This window comes from Megascapheus bottae, unplaced genomic scaffold, assembly GCF_031878675.1.
Source record: "Megascapheus bottae isolate mThoBot1 unplaced genomic scaffold, mThoBot2.hap1 HAP1_SCAFFOLD_40, whole genome shotgun sequence".
Taxonomy (NCBI): Eukaryota; Metazoa; Chordata; class Mammalia; order Rodentia; family Geomyidae; genus Megascapheus; species Megascapheus bottae.
This window is the reverse complement of record NW_028327715.1, coordinates 6,539,286-6,562,306: the sequence shown is the minus strand read 5'-3', so window position 1 is coordinate 6,562,306 and position 23,021 is coordinate 6,539,286. Positions and strand designations below refer to the sequence as shown.

Here is a 23,021-nt window from a genome sequence, read left to right as displayed (position 1 = left end):
CAAAATAGTGGTTTGGAGTGTGTAAGTTAAATGAGGTACAGCCACAACCCAGGTAACCTTTAGAATTTTTGGTGAGTGAAGCAGTTGGATTCTGGGGTCTTCTCTCTTTTAGTATGTTATTATTAAATACACAGTCCCTGCCATGCTATTACAGCTCAACCCAGTGAAGATGCCTGAACTAAACAGAACTGTAGTTAAGATAAAGGAAAAAAACAATGGATGTATGTCTTGGTGTGTGAACTTCAGAAGCCATCAGAAAATCATGCGCAAGCATTTTAATAGCTGTTATTTGCTTAAACTGTGCTCATTTGATATTTTAATCATGTTATTGCCATTTATTTGAAGTTGACCTTTCTACCAACTCCTCTGTACCAAAGGATTCACTCTTCTAAAGAGCTGCCTAAGTGTAATTATTCTTTGTGAAATTTTTATGTTTGTTTTTGGGTTTTTGTAGGGCTGGGTGTAGAAGCCAGACCCTTGCACATACTCTGCAAATGCTCTGTCTGAGCCTTACCCCAGTCCTGTCCTACTGTAACTGGAGGATTTTATTTCTATCAATACATTGACACACTCCTTCATTATTAGGACATGGCACTAGTCAGTCAAACTTAAGGAAAATTTTCAGAATCTTAGGATATGGAGAAATGTGCTAGGTCTTGTGACTGTTCATTGGGTTGGCCAATGCCCTGGTCTTGTTATTCTGGCAATCAGGGAACCTGCCTCTGTCTGGAAAACTGTTGTCTTAGGATTACTTGAAAGGAAATGTAGTATGTTGTTAAATGTCCTACAATACATAGACTAGTTAAGAGAGCCTTGAACGTATATTTTCTTTATACTATTCATTGCCTAGGATGCAGTTACCCTACTGACTTTGGTGAACACATATGAAAGGATAATTCTTGACTCTTCCCCTGTAACCAGGACTTCCTTTCTTGCATGTACAAAGCCCATATGACTTTCATTTCGAACTGCAGCTTTGCACTCCAGACTCTTGGCATCCCTCATGCACATCTTTAGTTTCAGAACCCATGACTATCTCTCCTGTGGCTCAGTGGCCTTCATAATCAGGGTCTTTCTTCCTTTGCTCTATATCTTTAAAGTCTGGTTATGTGAACTCTTTCAAAAAAAAATCTCTAAGCTTAGTGCAATCTGACCTTGCCTTATCTTTCCATTTCTTTGATAAACCATTATGGCCCATACTCAATTCTTTAGTATATGGTGATGAGTAAAAACTTAATATTTTTAAAGTAATGATGAAGATTTCTACCAGATTGATCCATTTAATATTCATAGATAACACAACAGCAATTATTTTTAAATGTTTCTCTTACATATATACTAAAATGAAGTATATATATATATATATAAGTATGTGTGATGAGTATGTGTGTATGTGTGTGTGTGTGTGTGTGTAGGTAAGGGTGGGAGGGGGGATCTGTCACTAGATTGTTACCCAGCCTTTTTATGCTTTAGTTACTTTTTTTAGATAGCATCTCACATGTTTTTTTTTGCCTGGACTGTGAGTCTTACCCATGCTTTCTGTGTGGCTAGGATCTCAGGCAAATGTGCATCTAGATGCATAAAATATTTTCATTAATACTTTAAAATGTCCAATTTTGACAATTAAATCTTTCTGTAAATACAACTGGGGTTTTATTCATGGATCCTGTGATCCTCATGCCATTTCTGGGCAATAATAACCTTTTCTTCACAAATGTTAGTGCTTTATTTTCCACAAACTATATGACGAGGGGTCTTGTGGTCCTATCTTATCTAATTCATCAGTCATGTTTGTGCAATCTTCATTTCTAGGAAGCACAGTGAATATTTGAAGGGCCACAGTGTCTTGGGCTGACATGCATTGAGCCGTCCTCTGAGTCATGCATACTGTTCCACACACTGAAAGTCCCCAGGACCCAGTGATAAACTAGAAGGAAGCCTGGTACTGGGTACACTGGTAAACAAGGGATTGACCCAAGCATTAGTCATTTTCAACCCCAGTGTGTGCAGAGCACAGGTTTCTATAGCAAGAAGTCAGTTATTTGTGGACCATGTAGCTGAATAACAAGTTTGAAAGGACTCTACAATGGGGATGCTATGAATGAGACTTGCAAGAACATTTGTTTGTTGGATTTGTTTTCTTCGTAACGTCTGCTGGCCTCAGATTTACAGTCCTTCTGACTCAGCCTCCTAAATGCTCAGATTAATAACATGAACCACCCTGCCCAGCTCAGAAGAGAATTGAAAACGCATTCTTATCTGCATGCTAGTTGGGAGGAGAAACAAATTGAGGATAGAAGGAAATCATAGTGAGATATTAGGCAATCAAGTCCTGGGGAAACAAGAACTTAGTTCCCTGCCTAGGCAAAATGGGTGTTTTCTGAGGCTACAAGACTGGGCATCATCAGCTCAATGCTTCTAGAAATTAAACTCTGGGAGCAATGTGGAAGCTTGACTGGCAGAGGGGCATCCTGAGACAATTATCAGGATACTGTTACAGGCTGTACAGGCCAGACTGGGCCTGTCTTTGTGTACCTTAGTATAGTTTCTAATTTAGCCATCTAATTTTGTTTAAAAAAATTCTAGACTGATGAGCATGGTCTCAGCTAGTGTCTCTCAAAATCCATAGAATGTCATAGATGCCAGATGTTATTTTGTGGTCAAATAAATTTGAGAAACACAGCTCAATACATTCAAATCATTTGTTCTACTTCAGATCTTCTCAAGTCTTTTAGGATAATAATATGAATTAGGAGTTTCTAACACCTTTTTGTGCCATGTGATTATACTGGAGATTTAACTCAAGGCCTGAATACTAATGCTTAGCTTTTTCAAACTCAAGTCTGGCAGTTTACCACTTGAGTCACAGATCTACTCTGGCTTCTAGGTGGTTAATTCAAGATAAATGTCTCATGGACTTTTCTCCCTGGGCTGCTTTTTTTGAACTTGATACTAAGATCTCAGCCTCCTGTGTAGCTAGGATTAAGGCATAAGCTACTCGTACCAGACTTTCTAACACTTTTTTTCACCAGACTATTTTCCTTGTCTTACTTTTACTGCACAGCGTTCTGAAGATTTCAGTTGAAATGAATATTCTTTATAAAACAATGATCAAAACAAAAAAGAAAGTTTTATTGAAAAGATGGCCTCTGAATGATGTATCAATTACTCTATGACCTACCTGTTCATTTTATATACACTTTATTATGCTCTTCAAAAGTCTCATTGTTTCTGTGATGACAGTATATGAACATTAAATCTACAAGGCAAGTTTATAGCTTAGTACCTCAGTGCCTGACTCTATTTCAAATGAAAATCAGAGCCCAGCCCTGGAGCCTGTAGCTGGGTTTTACCACAGCAGGTGGTATGATTGCTTTTGCAAGCTATGTTCATTTCATTCTTCAGTACGTGTATGCCATAAAATGTCTCTTTGGGGACCACAAAGCACAAAGCTTAGGCTGTTGACTCAAAGCAACAGCAAATTGGACACTTAATGAAATCCACAGGTGGGAAAAGCCAAGTTCTGGCTTTTCTCCTCTGTATTGTGTGCAAGAAACTGAGCTCACATCGGAGCATATTACCTTTCTTTAATAACTTTTTTCTTTGATAACTTTTTACTTAGCCTCATCCTATATGACCGTGTATACATAGCTTTTGAGCTACTATGACCCTATGCTGGGAGAATTCTGGACATATACTAATAGTTATAAATGAGGAAAAACATGGAGCCTGTGTTTCTTTGGGTCATGCTTACGTCACTTAATATGAATGAACTCCAGGATATGGAAACAAGAGATTTATATTTGTGATTGTTGTTCTTAATGTACTATGTGAAGCTATTTATTTTTTATTCTTTTCCCCTTATGGTTTATCCCATGTTGTTACTATATCTGAATATGGTACCTGATATATTATGTATGTTTTTATTTGTTTATTTGAAAAAGGGAAAGGAAGAGAGAAACAAGATGAGCGGGAGGGGGTAGGGGAAGGGAATTGGTAAAAAAAAAAAAACATGTTCAAGAAGTAATGTACCCATTACCTGATGAATATAACTATAACCTCTCTGTACATCACCCCAGCAATTTAAAAAAAGAACTTTTCCCCACAACTTCACTTTCTTTGTGAATTTCATGAAGTGCCTCAATTATTTTGCACAAAGATGCTTTAATGATATAATGTTGCTGGGTGCTGATGACTCACACCTATAATCCTAGCTACTTGAGAGGCTAAGATCTGAGGATTGAGATTTGGAACCCAAATCCAGGTAGGAAAGTCTGAGGTTCTATTTCCAATGAACTAGTAAAAAGCCAGAAGTGGAGGTGTGGCTCAGGTGAAAAAGCACTAGTCTTGGGCAGGAAAAAAAAACTCAGGGGGAATGCCCAGGCCCTGAGTTCAATCCCCATTATTAGTGCGTGCATATACATACATACACACATATAAATACATGTACACTCACATATACTCATTGGGCATTTTTTCCAAGTTAAACTGCAGATAAGAGTCTCTACAACTTTTGTGCTCAGGCTAGCTTAGAACCAGGATTCTCAGATTGAAGCCTTCTGAGTAACTAGGATTACAGGAGTGAGCTATCAGAATCTGGCAGGGTTTTCTTTTCCATATGTGAATGACAGGTAAAGATACCTAACTCTATTCAGGATTAATTAGATTAAATATCTCTTATTTAGCCTAAACAAAGTACTCAGGAAGTAGAGATCTTACTCAGATATTTTTATTGTGTAAATGTTAATAGTGGTCATCTCCAACTGATGAAGGTCATGTTATTTATTATTCTTTTAAATACAGATAATGTCAATGAGTATAATATGCAATCACACAAAGTGGATATAAATACATATTTAGTCAGCCCTCTGTACCTACAAGTCCCATATTTGTGACTCAACCACCACAGACTGAAAATACTCAGGGAAAAAAATTACATCTGTGTTGAACATACACAGACTTTTTTCACTTCTCTAAGCAATACAGTTGCATTCAACAGTATTTGCATTGTTCCAAGTCATTTAGAGAAGAGTTAAACAAAAGGATATGTATGACAGTCATTCACGAATATATATATACTATTTGCCCCTGACTTTTGATTCATGTCCCTGATCAAGTTTTATCTCTGATGAACATTTCCTTCTTTGATGTTCTATTCTTTTTTTGACAGTCTTGGGGCTTGAATCTCAAACTTGTTTTGATTTGCATTTCTTTTATGGCCAGAGATGTCAAGAGCATTTCTTCATGTGTCTATAGGCCATTCTTATTTCCTCTTCAGAGAAGTTTCTCTTTAACCTACCTTTCTTTGGGGATTTATTTTTGAGATTTAATATTTTTAGCTGTAGGTATATTTAGATATGAGGACTCTTCTTATCCTACATTGAATATTCTTCCCTGAGATTGGAAGAATTAATCGAGGTCTACCTGTCTTTGAATAATATGAGAAATAATAGCAACTTAGACACAAAATAATCATGTGATCCCAGATTAGAGGATGGATTTCATGTCTTCTCCATTTTACCTGTTGGCTTTGATTTACATTTAGGATAAGGTATTTTCTAGCTGTTAGCATCTGTTTTGTTGTTAATTGCTTCACCTACATCACAAGCAGTAGTATTCTTACTGCTCATGTGCCTTATTTAACAGCAATATAATTGGCTAGCATTCATTAGGAGTAACCATTGACTTAGAGTTCTTTGTAGTTCTTCAACTACCGTGAAATGCTGGGATCTTCCTGAACAATCGATTTCATAAGATGCCAAAGTCAGTGCAAAGCTTTCTGAGACTTACTGGGTAGAAATTGAGCACCTTTGACTTGAAATCATTAAAACTGAATAGAATAATACAACTAGAAGAACTTACTAAATGTCCTCTTCTCATTTTTTTCCCTTCATAGCTTAAAAGGAGCTGATGCTGGCAATGGCATCAGGGTGTTTGTGCCTGATATTGGAATGTTCATTGCAAGTCTGACCATCTGGCTTGTGTGCAGAAACATTGTTCAGAAGCCAGAGACAGAAGAAGCAGCACAGTATAATTCAGAGTGTGAAGAGGAAGAATTGGTAAGTCTGACTCCATGTGTCTTTCTTCTTTGAATGATAGGGCTGTGATTCATCCTTCCTTGAATGATAGATACATAGAACAGGACAGTAAGAGCTAAAGGGGCAGAGCAGAGGATGGCCAACTATGCACTGGCATGAATGGCCCTGCCAAAGGCATCGCCCCAGACACATGTCCTCTCCCAGACCTCCGAGATGAGGAGACAGATACAGGAGACTTGACCTCAGCCCTTCACGAGGCCCTCAGCAGCTAGGAGCCAGCATTCGCCCCATGGTTCTTCATCACACCCAAGCAATTGCATTGTATTAGTTCAAGTGCCCAACACCGAAAAGTCATGCACAGAATTCTGACCCACTTGGTCTGGAAACCTTAGTTATTGCAAAATATTCAGCAAAGAAGTCGCATCTAGTGGGTTTTAGTGAAAGAAAATATTAGTTTTCCCTTGAAGTTTTCCCCTGTATCTTGTCCCTCCAAGTTTAATTGCCTTGGTTAAGTGATTTTGAAGATGACTAATAATTAAATATAATCCTATACTTTTAAAGGTATGAGAACTTAAAGAGTGGCACAAATAATGAGTGAACTGTGTGTTTGTTAGCTTGTGGAAAGGTTTCAGACACAGCTGTTGGATCAGAAATGTGTTCTTGTTTCTGTCATGGTGTGTGGGAACAGGTCAGACACCTGTCACAATGTCCTGGGGCTTGCTCTGGAATACTGTTACATGATAATAATAACTTACTATGTCACAAAATCTGAGGTATCCCTCATTTCTACAAAGCCATTGAGCTTTTTAACACAGAGCTTAAATTGACAAAGGAAAAAGTTATTTAAAAACACTTAGACTAGATATTTGACACAAGATACAACTCCCAGATGTTTTTAGTCACAGGTTGTGGGGAGAAATTAAACATGTAAAACTAAAATTAATTGACATTGTTTGCTTTAATAATGTAAACCGCTAAGAAAGAGCTAAAGGAAGAAGGATTTCAATTATATTAAATGATTTGTCCTTCATAAAAAGGCAGAAAATTGCCTCATATGCTTTAAAGGAAAGTAACTAGTAAAGATATAATTCCATCTCATCCTATTGAAACTAGAAACTATTGCCATAAACTTTATGAGTTGAAGATATGGAATCATATTATGTGTCGATATTCTGCTGTTTTTAGGGCAAAAAGCTGCAAAGTGTAAAAGACAATTAAAGCAAAGCAGCTTCTGAGGAGATTTTTTTCCCTCAAGTTTACAACTCCTAAAACCGGAGAAAGCTATAAAAGTGATTTGCTTTTAACTTTACAATTTTAAGACAGGGAACTAAAATGTTGAATATCTGGTTTTACATTTGGATTTTACACTATGTACAGTGTTAAGATTCTTTTTAATCATTACTAATTGTCCCTAGTTTGGTGGAAATAAATCCATTAACTCAGGTTTGGTTTGGTTTTGTGCCCGTATCAGGGCTGGAACCCAGGGTCTCATGTTCTTACTTGGCTTTCCTATTTAAGGCTGCCATTCTACCACTTGAATCACACCTCAACTTCCAGCTTTATGCCAGCTAATTGGAGATATGAGTCTCTCAGATTTGTCTGCCTAAGCAGATCTTCAGATATTAGCCTCCTAAGTAGCTAAGGTAACATGTGTGAGCAATCTAACTCATAACTCAGGTTTTGCAAACTTAGAACATTGTATTATTAAGAGATGATAATTTGTCAGTTATTTTCCTATCACAGTTGGAGTTGAAAAATATTCATGTTGATTGGGTTATCTAGCAATGATGGTTGGGTCATATTTCAGAAAACTGTTGATTCTCTTCTTTGCTACACAGTGGAATGATCCATCTCCGCACCAGAAAAAAACAAAGGCATTAATCACTTAGCACATAGTTGTCACCAATACCAAAGAAACTGACAAACAAAGCCACTACCCCTTCATACCCTTCTAAACACCCACCCCCACAGTGCTTGCTCATTTTAGTAGCTTAAAGGTTGCTGTTTCTTTATGCCGTTCTTTGATTTGAGAGGTAGTGGGGCAATTTCAAAGTTGGGCTCCTCTAAGACTTACAGAAGCTTAGAAGCTTAATTTGGACAGTGTTTTTGAGGTGAAACAAGTGATCTGTGCCAATCATAACAGATCAGTGAACTACAAGACTTCTTATAAAGACAACATTCATAGTTAATCATAGACTCTGTTTGGCTTGCCAAGGCTAGGGAAATATTTGCTGACCCCCAGAAAGGCAGTTAAGTTCTGAGTGAGGGTTTTACATCTAGAGAACATATTAATTCTTTCTGGAGAGCATGTGTTAATTCTCAAATCATGTTTCCTCCTGTACCATACCCCATTTTTATGTTTAGGCTTAAGACTTATGTATTATTAATTACATTACCTAAAGATAACAAAATATTCTAGATATCTTTCATTTCCAGCTTTGAAACTACTGTGGCAAATAGGGGGGGCTATTTTCCTCCTCAACTAAATTATAGATACTAATTTTCCATTTTCTTGGCCATTCCAGTCCACTAGATAACTTAAGAGAAACAGGGTGCTAGGTGAATTCTTCCCAATTAATCTACAGGGAAATAATTCCTGCTTGTGACAATCTGGACTTGAGTCTGAAAGGAATGGGAATACACAGCCAAAATAAGCAGAAGAATTTATTTTATTTTTCAAGGGCCCAACATACTTCCTCTTGCTTATAACTCTTGGCTTTTACACTCCAGAATGTTTGGTTTTTGAGGATGCTGGAAGAATAGTGTTTGCTGGCATTGTTTCTTCTTTCATTTATCTCAGTGGAGAAATGGCAAGATTAATCCTCTGGAGCCCAAGAGAATTCTTTTCCAGCTGTAGCACTGTTTTAAAGTAGCAGCTAACATCAGGACAGGATTGCTGTCTTTGGGTCTTGGTTGATGTGATAAGGAAGCTTTGAGAAGTGTTCACCAATCCCAGGCTTCTATGGAAAGTACCTGGGAAAAGTGGAAGCCACAAAGCCATATCAGTTGCCTTTGGCTTGCTCTGAAATTGCACAGAAGACAGACCTAAGCAAAGTACCCCATCTCTCACCTCAAAGAAGTTCTGTCTGGATAGACATGATTCATTTCCTTTGTGTGTTTTCATTCAGAAACAGATCCACCAGTCAGAGCCAAAAAATAGGTTATCCTCCAATATTTTGCTTATAAAACTTTATATTGTGAAAGCAAAATTAGGTAGAAAGTGTTATCTCGCAATGAAACAATACTAGACTGATGTCATGTGTATGTTGCTTTATTTGCAAGCATAGTTTTGAAGCCTGATGTTTTTAAGCAAATAAAATTTCATGTGTTTTGAAACCACGTTTCTGACAGATTCAGTTTTTTATCCAGTAGCAATTACAGTCATATCTTGCTTACTTAGATGTATCTTTACAAAGTGTCTTTAAATCCAATTAACTTTGTATCTTTAAATAGTTATTCAAGAGGATTCCAATTCATGATGTTAATTTATGTGTATATTGTGTAATAATCAGTGTCTCCTCTTCCCTCCTTCTTTTTTCCATCTAGTCCAACCCCGCCTAACCCTTCAAGTGATCGAAATATATCTTTTTAATAGCCAGACAAATCAAACAAATAGAAACATGAAGTATAAAGCATATACTCTTCCAGGTGTCCTTAGTTCACTTGGCAGCCATCCTAGGCAGAAAAGTGTGTTCGATTTCATCTCCAAAAGCCAGCCCAGGCAGAAATGTCTATGATACTTTATCTTCAAAATAAACAACAAAAAGCAGGGATGGAGGTATGGCTCAAGTAGGAGAGCAAGCAGAAGGCCTTGATACCAATAATTGCCAACATTTGGGGGGTGCAGAATTTAGACCCTGCTAATATTCTTGGCAAACTCCTTCTGAATCTCAGGTTTTGCCCTCTGCTCTCTTATCTACCACACCTCTTGGGCTGTGGTGACATCTGAGATAAATGACCAACCATGCTGTGCTTTCTACTTCAGCTTTCAGACTTTAGTTAATGTTTCTTTACAGAGAAAAAATGAGCAAGAAAGGGAGAAATCAGTCTTTATTGATGCCTTCTAATTAGGCATTATACATTTTCTCCATTCCAACCTGAGATTTCCTCTGAAGCCATTGGCTTTAAATTTCCTAGACATGCTTTTCAAGTAGACAAAGCAATTATTTGCAACATGGAACCATTCAGGGCAGTGAAGAACTGGATAGCTGCCCAGGTGTCTTGCAAACCTTGCATTTTATGACTTGTGCCGAATGAAAACCTGTCCTGTGATTGTTCTAGGGAGGATGTTATTTCCAGGAAAGAAGAAATAAAGGAAGGAAGATAGGAAGGAAGGGAGGAAGGAAGGAAGGAAGGAAGGAAGGAAGGAAGGAAGGAAGGAAGAGGAAGGGAGGGAGGGAGGGAGGGAGGGAGGACAATTACAAAATATTTTTGTCTTATTTTATCGATTTATTGGCCATGTATAACAGTACCTGTTCTCTGCCTTTATCAAGGAATCAAAATGTCAAAGGATTTTTTAGTCCGTAAGGAGATTTCTAAAACAATATTTTTACAAATTCTTAAGAGTATTTTCTTCTGTTCTTGGAATAAATGATAGGTGATTTTATTCAGCAATGTACAAAAACAAAGTATCTGCATGGAAAATTAGAGAAGTTACAGAGTTCTGGGTCCCTTCATGGCAGATTCTGATCTCCCACATGAGCTTCCCAGAATACCAGCTATTGCTGTACCTGCTTTGTTAAGATCATAACCTGTCGTTATTCTCCATACTGCTCTGTATTGGTAATTATCACCTCTCTCACACTAAGTCTATGAGGATGAGGATCCTTACTATCTTATTCTCTGTTGTAGACTGGAACATGACAAAATCAATGAAAACTGCACACTTCGTAGTGCTCATATGCTTACCAAGTTCATTGACGAAACACTAACTGATTCACACAGAAGCTTGTTCAAAGCAATCCAAATATAAACTGAAGGAATCAAAGAACAAGAATATGACTTAGGTCAAGTGTGGCTCAAAAGTTTTTATCTCCAGAAATATGGGGTGCAGCTATATGTTGGCAGGCCTATTTTTGCTTGTTTTTTGGTTGCAAAGGCAATGTAAAGAGGGGTTACAGTTACATATTAAGGTAATGAGTACATTTCTTTTTAAATAGTATTACTCATCCCTCGTATTCTCCCTTACCCTCTCCCTAGGACTCCCCTCCCCCCAAGTTTAAAGTTCATTTCCAACATGGTGTCAGTATCACTGTTGAATTGGTTTACCCCTTGTCTGTGATTACCCTTCTCTTTCCCAAATCAGATAAACTTATACACAAGACAAAAGGGTATCAAAATCAGAAACTGTAACCATGAGAAATAAACCAGAGGAGAAAAAAAATGAAATAACTGCAAGAGAGAGAGAGAGAGGGAGGGAGAGGGAGAGGGAGAGAATAACCACGAAAACTGTTCTTTCCATATCAAAGAAATCATTTTGATTAGTATCATTTATGTGGTCATAAGTACATAGTTTTTGAAATATTCTGAACCTCTGTTAGGACTATTCTAGGCATACACTATTACAAATGAGGGAAACCATGGAGCCTATGTTTCTTCGGGTCTGGCTTACTAGACCTAATATGATTTTTTCTAAGTCTTTCTATTTTCTTATGAATGGGGCAATGCCATTCTTTCTTAGTGAAACATAGAATTCCCTTGTGCATATATATTTTTGATCCATTCATTTACTGAGAAACATCATCCGGCTTGATTCTATATCTTAGCTATGGTAAACAATGCTGCAATGAACATGATTGTGCTGGTAGCTTTAGTATGGCCTGGTTTGTGATCATTTAGGTAAATGCCCAGGAGTAGGGTTGCCAGGTTATAGGGGAGCTCTTTGTTTAGTCTTTTTTCCTAGTCGTGGGGCCTGAACCCAGGACCTGAGCACAGTCCTTGGACTTTTCTCAAGGCTAGAGCTCTACCACTTGAACCACAGCACCATTTCCAGTACCGAGGAATCAAACTCTACCACTAGGCCAAACTCCTGGTCCCTGTTTAGTCTTTTGAGGAACCTCCATACTGCTTTCCAGAATGATTGAACCAGTTTTCACTCCCACCAACAATGTAATAGTTCCCTTTGGCCACATCCCTGTTAGCATCTGCTGTTATTGTCTTTCTTGATGGTGGCCATTATCAAGAAAACCTTATCACCTGTGGTGAGATTGAATCTCAATGTTGTTTTGATCAGCCATTCCCCTAGAAGCTAAGAACATGTTATTCATCCAAAGAGGAGTTCACTTACTGGACACTTCTTCTGTATGGTTCCCACTATGTGTCAGGCGATCTGCAACTGATATCTAACAAGGATTATCTTTATTCTTTTTTATTTGCTTGCCAAGAATTTTTTCCTCATTAAAATCACATCAACTTTGGGAATAAGTCAAGTAGAGCTTTCCAAATCCCTGCAGACAGGTCCAATCCTTTCCACTCACAATGTCCTTAGGATCTTACATTTCAACTTTATTGAGTTATATATACTTGGCTTATTTCCCCTGAGTACTAGATATTCTGTGAAGGTTCTCTGTCTCTCTCTTTCTCTTTCCCTCTGCCTCTGCCTCGCTTCTCTCCTCTCTCCTCTCTCCTCTCTCCTCTCTCTCCTCTCTCTCTCTCTCTCTCTCTCTCTCTCTCTCTCTCTCTCTCTCTCTCTCTCTCTCTCTCTCTTTCTCTCTCTCTCTCTCTGTATATATATATATATATATATATATATATATATATATATATATCCTTATTGCAGAGGTGATATCTAGTGGGGTTGTAATTATATAAGGCTAGTGACAGTGTCACTTCTCCACTCTTTCCTCATTTTCTCTTGACTTTTTTCCCTCAGGGGGTGGGGAGGAGGGAAATGGGTGAAAACATGGGAGGGGGTAACAATATTCAAGAAGTAATATACTCATTTCCTTACAAATATAACTGTAACCCCTCTATACATCACCCTGACAGTAAAATAAAATTTTAAAAAAGACAAAAGGTACATAAATCATAAACAGCAACAAAAGAGAAAAAATAGAATAAAAAAGAAAAAACACCTGGTATATTATATATGCATTTATTTGTTTATTGAAATAGAGAAGGGAAAGGGGAAAACAAGATGATTGGGAGGGGGAGGGGTGATGGAAACATGGGAAAAAACATGAGAAGGGGTGTTAATATGTGAGAAGTAATGTACCTACTACCTGATGAATGGCTGTAACCCCTCTGTACATTACCCTGACATTAAAATAAATTTAAAAAGAAAAAATAAAAGAAAAAGAAGAAAACAACACAAAAAGTAAAATAAAAATTCTTTTGTTTTCAATTTCATAAGCTTTATTTTATATGATCATATACACATAGCTACTGAGCTTTCGTGGTCCTCTCCTAAGGATGCCCTCCAGGCTCTCTTTTCTACTGCATCCTGAACTCAAGATTTGGCTTGAAGTAGAGGTTGTGCTTGATAATAAGGTGATGATAGGAGGATAAGTATTGGAGGAGTGAGAGGATGGATGGACAGATGGGTGGATAAATGGACCGGTAAACAGGTGGATTGGTGGGTGGGTAAGTATATTAATGGATGGGTGAGTGGATGGCTGGCTAGCTGGCCGCATGTATGAATGGGTATACAAATGGATGGATAGATGGGTAGATGAATGGAAAGACAAACAAAAGGATGGACAGAGGATAGATGAATTTGTAGGTAGATAGGTAGGTGGATGGATGGATGGATGGATATGGATGGGGAAGAAGGGAAGACTGTTGGACAAACAGCTTTCGCTATACTCAACCTTTATACCTTTATAACGCATGTGTAAAGATATTTTTAAATGTTTCTTAATTTATTACAAATGATTATATGAGTTATGTGTTATGTGTCTTTCAGGAAACTTTTGAGACCGGAAAGACTTGTCTATTGTCAGAAGACTGCTTTTGTCTTCACTTTTTTTTTTAATTTCCAGAAAAGCACCAGGATGTGGGATGTGTCATGTAAAAGGGCCAAACTTAGATACTTCCTATAAGAGAAAATAGATTTAAAGCAAGAAGTGTTACTCTGGGGCCAAAATAGGTCCTAGAGCTATGAACTTTCAGGTTTAAAGGGTGTGTGCTAGAAACAGGACTGCCAGGACTTAAGGCTAACAATCTAGTTGGTCCATGTCATCTTAGTCTGTGCCCGTCTTTTATTAAACTCTCATTGCTCTCTATATGGAGTTTGAAAGAGAAACCTACATATTCACTTTTCCAGGTGGAATAGGCAAGTAATAAAACTGCCTTTATAAGTATGGAAAAATAATCTTCCCCAAAGCAAGTCTAGCCAAAGAACATAATATTTGCTTCATCTGTGAAATGCTGTCACGTTAGGCTTGCATAACACACGTGATCACTCACAAATAACTCTGCCTTCCTCTCTCCTACTTCTTGCCTTCTCAGAGAATACTGGAAAGGCCATTTGTTGCCTGCTGTATGTCTCAACACCGCTGCCTCCCTTTCTTTGGCTCATCTGGTGAGATGAGCCCATTCTGCTAAGATAAATTGTTAACTTTTAATAACAAACAATGGTGACACTTGAGAAAAATGCTCCCTATATCTCCCAGTCTTTTTGGCTCATTATATGTGAATATGATAAACTTCTAAAGAAATGTTTTAAAGTTTAGTTTTCACCATAGGGAAAAAGAAACAGATTTGATTCAAACATAAAGCTTTCCTCTGGAGTCAGAAGCATCACTGAAGCCTAAAGAAGGTTACAGAGACTTCTTCAGAATATTTTCTCAGGAAGGGAGTCTGCTGAGCTTTTGCTCAAACAAGTTGTATTCCTTTCGTGCTTGTTGTGAATTCCACTCCATTGTAAGATTCACCAACAACAGCTCGGGTATAGGGTCCAGCATGGCCACCAAGGGGCTTTTTCTCTGAGAACCCAATCCCATAATGCTCTAGGAGGTCTGATTGAGCTGGGTGAACCTTGCTTCTGCCCATCCCCAAATGGCCCTTCTTATTTTAGTATTTGTCCCTCCCAAGATGGGATTATATAGGGATTATTAGGGATATGGAAACATGAATGCTTGGATCCTACCAAAAATAATTATGTCCTCTGTGTCAAAAGATTAGAAAGGACAGCTTGTAGTAATTAGGGTGAGATGTGAAAGCTGATTTGTAGTTAGGCTCTTATCTGGATACAGAGAAAAAGAAGCTTTGTATGAAGCTAATTCCACAGCACTATATAAAATGAGAGTTCTACCCTGCTGGGCATACATGGCTCATGCCTGCAATCTCAGCTACTCAGGAGGCTGAGATCTCCTAAAGCAGGGGATCAAAGCTTGGAATCAAGGATGTTTTGCAGTATTCATGGTGTTTTTTAAAATTTATTTGTAGTTGCTAAGAGCATTTATAATATTTATAGCATTCAATTTGCTATATTCTTGATTAAGTCATGGTATAATCTCATCAAGTCTTGCATTTTTAGCACAGCTATTAGCTGAAATGCTTATTTCTTTGTATTGAGTATATTTAAAATAATCTCTTTTAGCTATTTTGAAATACACAATACATTAGTAAATACAGTGGCCCACCACAATGTACCATCTGTAACTAGAAAACTTTCTCCTACTCAAGTGTTACATTATACCCTTTGGCCAGTCTCTCTTCTTTCTCTGCACACCTCCCTACCCTCGCAGCTGACAAACACGATTCCACTCTGTGGAATCAACTTAGGCGGTTGACATTAGATTCCCCTATGCTGTGTGAGATCATACAGTGTTAGTCTTTTCAAGCTTGGCTTATGTCTCTTAGTATAAATCCTCTGGGCTCATCCTGTGTCACAAACGACAGGATTTCCTGTGGAGAGCAGCAGCTTTTTAAAAGCGATGAAACGAAGGACTTTAAAAATGTCTTTCTGTGCGCTTCAGATTTTGACAAGGCTAATAAGTCTCCAAGCTTTTTCATTTGACTCTTTAAACTGTGTAGGGTTCACTTCGTTGTACATAGCTCATAGAACCAAGGGAATTAAATCTTTGTATCCAGCTACGTCTTGTTGGCTTAAAGACCAAGTTGAATTTTCAGCAGGGACAGATGGAGACTCCAGCAAGCAAGATTTCTGTTAGTAAATACGACGGGGTGAGTCTCTGCGCTTGGAGGGCTCCTGTTTACATATCAGCAGATGAATCACTGAGAGGGAAATCCTGTGGGCATAGAGGCCAATGGAGGTGACGAATGATAGTTTTGCCTCCCACCATCTGGGACAGTAGGGAGTTTCAGAGCCCACCTCACTCTGTTCTCTCTCCCAGCTTAGGGTTTCAAAAGCATTTCTAAAAGGGGACCCCAGGAATGTGGTATAAAACTAACAAATGTCTCAAGTACAGTGTGGTCTGTTGATAGAAATCACAGGGAGAAATACCCAGGAGAGGTCAGCCCAATGCATATGTGTGACCTCACTAAGGCTCCTGGACCAGACTTCTATTTGATTTCATCTACATCCGTAGCCATTCTGTAATTGAATCATAAGTCATTTGATAGGAAACTTTGCAGTGTGTTAACTTAACCCAGGAGGCCCTGGATGTGTTCTTTTTTTCCTTCCTCTTCAAAGGAAGTGAGGAAAGAGCTGAAACAAACTTCCTACCAGGAGAGAGACCTTCCCTGTGTCACTCCTCTAGGCACCAGGAAAGTGATGCTATACAGACTGGATTCTAATAGTGATTCTGCCTTAAGTGTGAGGAAAGGGGGCCTCTAGCAGGGAAGGCAAAGAGTTCTCCAGTTCCAGAGGCAAAGAGTTTGTAGGTTCTGGTTCCCTATATCTTTCCCTGCATGATCTGCTTCTAGGCTTCTAGGAAGGTCAGGTGGTCTCAGGTGGGCAGCATACAGGTGAGCCACCTCTAAATTCTCTCTAAGGGAACCCCGCAGAGCCCTCATGTAAAATCTACCAGTGTGCCAGGGAATCCCAGATGGACCATTTCTGTCCAACCCACTGTGCTAGCTGCTGGCTTGGTACTTCCAGACAGAACTTCGAAACAGTCTTCTAGATGCTCTATCTCAACAAAAGATATAAAGACAGGAATGACTTGGGCTCTCTACCTGCCATTCCCACCTCAGGTTTGGCAGCTTGACTGCCAAGCCATACTCTGTAGATTCTCAGCTTCAACTCAACTCCCCCCCCACACACCCCCAAGCATCATCTGCTCCACTTCTGATTGCTCCTTCCCACTCATGTTCATTCCAGGCAACCACTAGAGAACAGAAGTACTTTGTAAAATGAAGCCTACCATATCCTTTATTAGAGCCCAAAGTCCAATCAGAGCAGGTTCAAGAGGAATTATGCATGGACACATGGAATAAATATCTACCCAAAATTTTTGGAAAATTTCATTTGGGAGTTAGAATACTTGTGAGAGAGGGGTGTATGGCTAAGGCCAGAAATCAGGGAATATTGTTTCTTAAATGGAGCGATCTGAGAGAAATGGAGACCAAGTAAGACAGGACTGAAGTGTGAATGACTAGGCTGTACTTCCACCTACTGTCTGAGGCATGTACAGCCATGTACAGCTTGCCTAACTCCAAGAGGAAGGCCGAGGGTATGGGGTATAGGCAGCCAGAGGAGAGGTAATCTGATGGACTAGACACAGCTTTCTCATCTTCCCTCTGTGAAATATAAAGCATGGCCAGCCAGTGAGAATTAGAGGAATGAAAATGTAGGAGTCGTACTCTGAGGGAGTGGGAGAGGTTATGGCATGGGACACATTCCCTTCCCTCGGGGCACTCCATAGAGCCTTTGGCCATCTTCCTCATCTGCCAGGAATGCTGTCCCCTGGGACCTCCATATGGCTGGTGACTTTGTGACACTCAGGTCTTTGCTTAAATTTCACCTCCTTGGGAAGGCCCTCCCTGGGTTAGAAACCTAAGTCATAGTCATGTCATGCTATGTGACTTTTTTGAGTAGCATTTATTCCTGAGATGCTTAACTTGTTGACTTATCTTTTAGTTGTTTACATTTTTGTTGCTGTATCTCTTCATACACACACACACACACACACACACACACACACACATATAAAGGGGGGGACGGGGGACTGGCCTTATATGTATACAAGCATTGTTGTAAAAAATAGCATGAGATATTTTTTCTGCTTCAGGGGAAAAATATAAAAGCAGTGATCTCTTAATGTTCACAGTTACTAGTTCCAAGATCCCTTGTGGATAGCAAAGTAGGTGGATTCTCAAGTCTCTTACCTAAAGTGCATAGAAATGTGCATCTCCCCACATGCTCTTTAAACACCCCTAGTTGGCTTCTAAGTTCAAGTACAATGCAAATACCATAAAAATGGTTATTACATTATATTGTTTAGAGGGAAAATGTTTTGTGTATTCAGGATAGACATGGTTGTCTTCAAGTTTATCTCTACTGTGCTAAGCTAAATCCATGGATGTGAATGAAACACAAGTACACAGTTCCAAATACTTGGAATAGAACAGAGTGGAATCCAGTTTACCCGTGTGAACAGGAGTCAGCCCAAGATGAGGTCCTGTTGGGGTGTATGTGTACATGTCTATGCACATATGCACATGTCCAAAAGGTGTGTGCATTTGGTGATAATGTGCAACGGTGTGTACATGCATGTTGGGAAAATCTGTGTAAGTATGTGAGGTGCATCTGTATATGTGTGTATTTGTATGTATAGGTATGTAGGGATTGTTTGTGTATATGCATGTGTTGTTGGGGTGTATTTCTGAAAGCATGTATGTGGACATAGGTATGTATACATGTGTGTACATATGTCTCTATGGGTATGTTGTGTGTGGGATTTGTGTGTGTATGGCATGGGTGTGTACATGTTGTCTATGAGGGTGTGAGTGTATGTGCATACATGTGTGCATGTGCATTTGGAGGGGGAAGGGTGGAGGTGTATTTATAACCTGAATTCCTCAATTTCCTGTGGTTTGTACCTTCCCTGATCAACAGAAGTTCTCAGAATCCTCAGGGCTATTCAGGATGTCCTTAACCATGGTATTATCCTTCCTGGGTTTTTCCCTCCCAGCCAGGGAATGAAACATGCTGAGGACCAGACACCATCAGTGTGCAAATGTTTAAGCTGAACATCTCCAGAAAGAACTTGTGACATGGAAACCTGGAGGCCAGGCTTCTCTCTTTCATCTTTGAAGATGTCTGACAGGGCCTAAGTGCTGTGGCTCTGTGGCCAGCTGCCCTGTGCTGCCTCAGATGTGCAGGCTATTGGCCTAGGGACAAATGCAAACAGCTTCACAAGTTAGGCAGAATTTTTTGTCTTAGAGTTATTGCTTATATGGGAGATTTGTTAAAATTCCTTACCCTCCTAATGAGCAAAAATAAAAATCCCGACCAAGACTTCAACAAAGTAGCAAGATCCCCACCGCATTGCATTCCCAGTGGGAAGTAGCACAGGGAGATGTGTGTAGATGTGGTCCTTGAGTTTCCCCTACATGGCAGTTACACTGTGCTCACCAGGAGCCAGCCAGGGTGGCATCTCTGGAAATGTAAGGGTTAAGAAACACTGCCATAAGTAGCCAAGCAATTGGAGACTGCTCATCTTCTGGGCAGAAAACACTGCAGGTGGTGAACTAAGAGATGACCTGCTGACAGCTAGGTGCTGCTGTTTAAACCACCAGAACCTCGAGGGAAAACTAAATTTGAAGACTCAAACCCAGACATCCCCACATTGATATTGTTAATAGATGTGTCTCAGTTTCTTCTGCCTATCAAAAACAAGCACGCATAGGTTACTACCCAGGATTCTATGACTAGAGGCCTTTCCTAGGAAATGGCTTCTTCAGGATGGATCCAAATGTTTGAACTTCAGTACAGGGCTATCAGAAACCTAGGGATAAACTGGTGATCTGAATGCTTCCTGATTGGTGAAATTGACCTGTATGGTTAATTCAGAAATTGGGACCTGTATCACCTACCATGTTGAGTCATCAAAGATGTACACTGGAAGATATTTTGTTTGTTTTCTATTTAGGCTGGAGGAGAAAAAAATGGACTCAGAAGAAGCACTAATCTATGAGGAGGATTTAGATGAAGGAGATGGGATGGAAGGAGAGATGGAAGAAAGTGCAAAGTTAAAAATGTTCCGCAGGCTGGCCTCAGTTGCTTCCAAGCTTAAGGAATTTATTGGCAACATGATAACCACAGCAGGCAAAGTTGTGGTGACCATCTTACTGGGCTCCTCAGGTGAGTATGATCTTTACTAAGAATCTACTGAGAAAACAGGTTGGTCTGTAAAGGAATAATGAAAAGCATGGTTAAAGCAAAGAAAAGCAAGGAAACAATTCTATTCCAGGACACTGGAATAACACTGAAGCTTTTTAAAGCCACTCACATATACAAACCACCCATAGAGAGTTCCTTTCCTATTCATTTGTAGTTTTGGTGTTTGCGGATGTTTTCTCTATCAAATAATCTTTTTTTCCGTATCTAAGTCACTTCATTTTCTGTGTTTAGAGCAGAATAACAGCTCTTCTTCATCCTCTAAACCTTTGAATGGTGATCTGTTTCAATTAGTGATGTGAATGTACCCCTGACTAGTATATTGCAGAGGCATGTCTGTATACATGCAGTCATTTGAAATCTTAATTGAGTTCTCCAGGGTAAATTTCTTTTCCTTCTCAAGTTAGATAGCAGTCTTCCACCGCAGACACTTACTTCCTTTCAATTTTGGCCACCATTTACTTATTCCATGATAATATTGTCTCATTCTTTGCCCTCCTTCCATCCTGCTGCCCACTAGCACTCCAACTGTTTCCATTACAAAGACAAAAATAAGTCAATTGGCCAGGTGCCAGTGGCTCACACCTAGAATCCTAGCTACTGAGGAGGCTGAGATCTGAGGATCCCAGATCTAAGCTAGCCCCAGGAAAAATATCCATAATATCTTCTCTCCCATCAGCTCCCAAAAGGGAAGCTGTGGATCCAGTGATAGAATCTGAGTGAAAAAACTAAGAGACAGTGCTCAGGTCCTGAGTTAAAGCCATATACTATCACATACCCAGGCCACATAAAATTAAATTAAAATAGCTGCTTCTTCATGGGACAGGGCAAGGAAATAGGAAATTCCTCAAGGAATAACCCAATATTTCAATGAGGTAATCTTTCTAAATGGTCAAGAATATTTTAAAATATGTATAAAGCGTTGCCTGATCTTACATGTCCTCTTCTGGAGACCTTACCAGGTAGGACAAAGTTTTCATGAGACTTAAGCTGCCATCATGCATATTATTATAAGTCTTAGTCAACAGAAAAATATAAGGGATTCTAAAGAAAACAATGGAATGGATCTACATATGCTTCCGAAAGACTCCAGAAGAAGAAAGAGGGAAACATTTGAATATAAATGTAAATTCTACAGATGTGAAAAATTGATCTTTTCAGCTCAACTACCATTGGGATAATTTCTTCAAGTGCTTTCTTAGAGTACTTGTCAAATTACTATTTCATGTGTGACTTTTTTGCAATACATATAGCAATATTCTGTTTACATCGATAGATTGTGGTGAATATTTTGAAAACTGGAGTGATTATTTTCATATGTAGAAAGGAAAATGACATCACTTCCATTTGTACATGTGCTGAGTGAAAGATGAAGTTCTATGACTGTTCCCTGTTACCTGACTGTGTTTCTTTCTCCTTAGGCATGATGTTACCATCTTTGACATCAGCTGTCTACTTCTTTGTATTCCTGGGCTTGTGTACCTGGTGGTCCTGGTGCCGGACTTTTGACCCTTTGCTGTTCAGCTGTCTCTGCGTTCTGCTGGCAATTTTCACTGCTGGGCATCTGATTGGGCTTTATTTATATCAGTTCCAATTCTTTCAAGAAGCAGTCCCCCCCAATTACTACTATGCAAGGTAAGATAAATTGCTCAGGCATTGTAAGTTGAGGGAGTTTCCTCCCCATGGCTTTTATGGTCTTGGTTAGGCCCTGTGAAATTTCAGGCTGATTCTGAATGCCAATTGTTGGATTAAACCAAGATTTGGTGGGGTAGGGAAGCAATCTAGCACTTTATTTTTGCTGATTCTGGGTGACACAGGGTAGAAGCCAAAGAATTTCCTGGGATACCTAAGACCTAGGGTCTTAGCTGTCAAAGGATTTCCTAGAAGAACTTATATGAAGAATAATCAGGGCATGTTTTAAGTATTCAGCTTTCACAGAAAGCTTTCACAGGCCAAAAAGATCATCATGAATTAAGCATTCAAAATAATAAAGAACTGATTATAAGAATTTAAAAACAAGCTAGGCACTGGGGGCTCATGCCTGTAATCCTAGCTACTTAGGAGACTGAGATCTGAGAATTGCAGTTCAAAGCCAGCCCATGAGATTCTTCTCTCCAATTAACCACTAGGAAACCAGAAATGGCACTGTGTCTAAAGTGGTAGAGCACTAGCCTTGAAGAGTTCAGGTACAACACCCAGGCCCAGAGTTCAAGCCTCAAACTGACCCCCCCCCGAAAAAATGCATTAGAATCCAAGCATTTGGTCTAATGTGGGGGCAGGGCAAATCTAATTTTCCTCGGTAGAAAGGCAAGTAAGTATTATATCAACTTCTTACCATGGACATGGGAATTAGAGATAAAGAACCCAGAACTTTCAAAGTTTCTGAAACAATTCTAGGGCCTTTCTCCATTAGAAAGGGAAGACTTTTGACAAGGAAATGCCCAGAAAGGAAAAGTAGAAACAAAAAATTGCTATCTGTTCATCTTTTATGATTCTGACTACAGTCTAAGATTCTTATTTCAAGTGGGTCGAAAGCTGATTCCTGATATCAGAGTGTAACCACATTGATTATTTACTAAAGAAAAGTATCATAAGTTACAAAGATAGTTCAACAACATACTCAGTTGATCAACATTAACATTCCTAGCTAGGTGCCTGTGGCTCATGCCTGTTTTCTGAGCTACTCAAGAGACTGAGACTTGAGAATCATGGTTTGATGCCAAGCCAGGAAGGAA

General features: G+C 39.1%; 1 long non-coding RNA gene across 1 annotated transcript in view; it reads left to right on the top strand.

Moving 5' to 3' along the window:
• Nucleotides 1-20,241, top strand: part of LOC150039450 (uncharacterized) — a 46,145-nt gene extending 25,904 nt beyond the window's left edge. Inside the window, exons 2-3 of the long non-coding RNA XR_016534405.1 lie at nucleotides 5,897-6,059; nucleotides 20,039-20,241. This is a non-coding gene — a long non-coding RNA (uncharacterized LOC150039450). The remainder of the gene's footprint in view (nucleotides 1-5,896; nucleotides 6,060-20,038) is intronic.
• The last annotated feature ends 2,780 nt before the right edge of the window (nucleotides 20,242-23,021 follow it).